The following is a 3,955-nucleotide window of genomic DNA, read 5'->3' on the forward strand; positions in this document are numbered from 1 at the left end:
GGAGGTATGGAGGCGTGCGCGAAAGGGGCTGGCAGCTGGGTGCGCTGTTGTCTTTCTCAATCAGGAGGGAGATACAAGCTTCCGACTGCTCTGAACTCCAGTTCCAGCCGAGACTTGGGGGACCCAGACTCATACGGAGAGAAACTGGACTGTCTGGCATTGGGCCAGAATGTGAGGGCAGCTTTCTCGCAGAGGTGCTTGCAGCGGTCATTGTTCCTGCACGGGGCCACGGGACACAGACCCCCGGGACCTCTCTGAGGCAGAGCAGACTGGCAGCCATTGCGATTTGCTCCGCCCTGGTGATTCCCTGAGACCCCGCCCCACCCAATTTACAACCCCACCCAAGCTGTGAGCAGAGGCTTTTGCATACGAATGGCATGGCCTTTCTCCGCCTAAAACCTGGGCAGATTCAGTGAGCACCAAAGCCCCACTGAAGCAAGTCCTGCCCCATAAGGGTGTCTCCAGCACAGAAGTTTTCCCATTGTAGACACAGCTGGTCCTCACAGCCAATTGGCCTGGAGGTCAATTCCTCCCAGTGTTACCAACAGCAAACAAGACTTAACTACAACAAGACTGTGCACACAGCACACAAAGGGGTGCACCAAGAGTGTCCACCTCAGGTAATTAGGGAGGCTGAGTCACTGGACCCTATAGGACACCTAGCACACAAAGCCACTCTATCAACACAGGGAAGTGGCCAAAATGCGGAGACAAAGAAACAGGTCACAAATGAAAGAAAAGGAGGAAAGCAAACTACTGGATATAGAGTTCAAAACCACGGTTATAAGGTTACTCAAGAATCTTCTAGAAACCTCCGAGAAATATAGTGAGACCCTCAAGGATAGGAAAAAGGACCAATTAGAAATTAAGCATACACTGACTGAAATAAAGAATAATATACAGAGATCCAACAGCAGACAAGAGGATCCCAAGAATCAAGTCAAAGATTTGAAATACGAAGAAGCAAAAAACACCCAACCGGAAAAGCAAAAGGAAAAAAGAATACAAAAATATGAAGATAGTGCAAGGAGCCTCTGGGACAACTTCAAGCGTACCAACATCTGAATTATAGGGGTGCCAGAAGAGAGAGAGCAAGATATTGAAAACCTATTTGAAAAAATAATGACAGAAAACTTCCTCTACCTGGTGAAAGAAATAGACTTACAAGTCCAGGAAGCGCAGAGAACCCCAAACAAAAGGAATCCAAAGGGGGCCACACCAAGACACATCATAATTAAAATGCCAAGGGCAAAAGACAAAGAGAGAATATTAAAAGCAGCAAGAGAAAAAACAGTTACCCAGAAGGGAGTACCCATACGACTGTCAGCTGATTTCTCAACAGAAACTATGCAGGCCAGAAGGGAGTGGCAAGAAATATTCAAAGTGATGAATAGCAAGAACCTACAACCAAGATTACTCTACCCATCAAAGCTATCATTCAGAATTGAAGGGCAGATAAAGAGCTTCACAGATAAGAAAAAGCTAAAGGAGTTCATCACCACCAAACCAGCATTATATGAAATGCTGACAGGTATTCTTTAAGAAAAGGAAGAAGAAAAAGGTAAAGATAAAAATTATGAACAACAAAGTGACAACAAATACATATCTATCAACAAGTGAATCTAAAAATCAAGTGAATAAAAAATCTGATGAACAGAATAAAATGGTGAATAGAATAAAATCAGCGGCATAGAAAGGGAGTGGACTGACAATTCTTGGGGGAAAGGGGGTATGGGGGGTGCAGGAAGAGACTGGACAATAATGATACATCTATGGACGAGGACAGGTGTGGGGGGATAAGGGCAGGGGGTGGGGTGGGAACTGGGTGGAGGGGAGCTATGGGGGGGAAAAGAGGAACAACTGTAATAATCTGAACAATAAAGATTTATTTTTAAAAAAAGCTGGAGTAGCAATACTCATATCCAACAAAATAGACTTCAAAATGAAGGTCATCACAATAGTCAACAAAGGTCACTACATAATACTAAAGGGATAAATCATGCAAGAGGATATAAACCCTGGTAAACATATATGCACCCATTATAGGAGCACCAAAATATATTAAGAAAACTTCTAGAGGACTTTAAGGGAGAAATCGACAACAATATAGTTATAGCATGGGACTTTAACACCCTGCTGACTTCACTGGATAGATCGTCCAGATAAAAACTTAATAAGAAAACATTGACTCTAAAGGACACACTGGATGAGATGGATTTAATAGGCATTCATAGAACATTATACCCCAAAACTGCAGAATATACATTTTTCTCAAGTGCACATGGATTATTCTCAAAGATAGACACGTCAGGACACAAAACAAGTCTCCACAAGTTCAAGAAGATTGAAATCATATCAAGCATCTTCTCAAATCACAGTGGAATGAAATTAGAAACTAAATACAGTAAAAACACCCCAAAACAATCAAATACATGGAGGCAAAATAGCATGTTGCTAAACAATGAATGGGTTACCAACAGGATCAGGAAAGAAATAAAATAATTCCTGTAAACAAATGAAAATGAACACACAACAACCCAAAATATCTGGGACACAGCAAAAGCAGTCCTGAGAGGGAAGATCATAGCAGTACAAGCCTACCTCAAAAAGCAAGAAAAACTAACAATAAACTATTTAACCCTACAACTTAAAGAATTAGAAAGAGAACAACAAGAAAAGCCCAGAGTAAGTAGAAGGAAGGAAATAATAAAGATTAGAACAGAAATAAATGACATAGAGACAAAAAAAAAACAAAACAAAAGAAAAATCAATGAAACCAAGAACTGGTCATTTGAAAGGATAAACAAGATTGATGAACCATTAGCCAGACTCATCAAGAAACAAAGAGAGTCCGGCATCCCCGGTATCCCCGGTGGACTGAGCAGCTGACAGGCTTTGGCTGGAGCAGGAGCTGCTTGGAGGACTTGGTGGCCATGGAGTTGGGCGAGCTGCTCTACAACAAGTCCGAGTACATCGAGTTGGCCTCTGGGAACAAAGTTAGTCGCCAGTCGGTGTTGTGCGGAAGTCAGAACATCTTTCTCAATGGCAAGACCATTGTGATGAATGACTGTATTATCCGAGGGGATATGGCAAATGTAAGAGTTGGACGTCATTGTGTTGTGAAAAGTCGGAGTGTCATAAGGCCACCGTTCAAGAAATTCAGCAAAGGGGTTGCATTCTTCCCTTTACATATTGGGGACCATGTTTTTATTGAGGAAGATTGTGTGGTCAACGCAGCTCAGATTGGTTCTTACGTTCATGTTGGCAAGAACTGTGTGATTGGGCGCCTGTGTGTGTTGAAAGACTGCTGCAAAATTCTTGACAACACAGTACTACCCCCAGAAACGGTGGTCCCACCATTCATTGTCTTCTCAGGCTGCCCAGGACTCTTCTCGGGGGAGCTTCCAGAATGTATCCAGGAGCTGATGATTGACGTCACCAAGAGCTACTACCAGAAGTTTTTGCCCTTGACTCAGGTCTAATGTGTCTGTCTCGTGTTGAATTCGCTTGAGCTCTAAGATGAACTTGGGGACAAAGTGAGCCAGTCAGCATCTACAAAGAGCTCTTATGTCTTTGACACCTTCTACCCATCCTTTTTTGTTGTTGTTGGGTTTTTTGTTTAATTCTTCTGAATTTCTCAATCATCCTTGGCTCTGAGCTCTTAAGACTTTAATAATAGATCATCTGGAGGAGTTGTCTCCAAAAGCTCTGCTTAAACCGTACCTATTAACAGTCACTTCATACCATTATCTGTGAGGCACAGACTCAACTGTTCGTAGCACTCCCACTCTTGGTCCTGTGGATGGCTGGGTACTGCTGAGACAGGCTGCAGAGCAGGCACTCTGTCCAGCATGGCAGTCATGAAGCCAGTGTGCTGCTGTGGCCATGAATTCCCCGCTGTGAGACCCACTCACATGGGTCGCTCTCAGCTTTCCTATCACTAACACATTTGGCC

The 3,955-nt window shown here is 43.3% G+C and overlaps 1 pseudogene; it reads left to right on the forward strand.

The window, feature by feature from the left end:
* The first annotated feature begins 2,874 nt into the window (after positions 1-2,874).
* On the forward strand, positions 2,875-3,731 carry LOC102437749 (annotated as a pseudogene).
* The last annotated feature ends 224 nt before the right edge of the window (positions 3,732-3,955 follow it).

This window comes from Myotis lucifugus, unplaced genomic scaffold, assembly GCF_000147115.1.
Source record: "Myotis lucifugus unplaced genomic scaffold, Myoluc2.0 scaffold_4, whole genome shotgun sequence".
Taxonomy (NCBI): Eukaryota; Metazoa; Chordata; class Mammalia; order Chiroptera; family Vespertilionidae; genus Myotis; species Myotis lucifugus.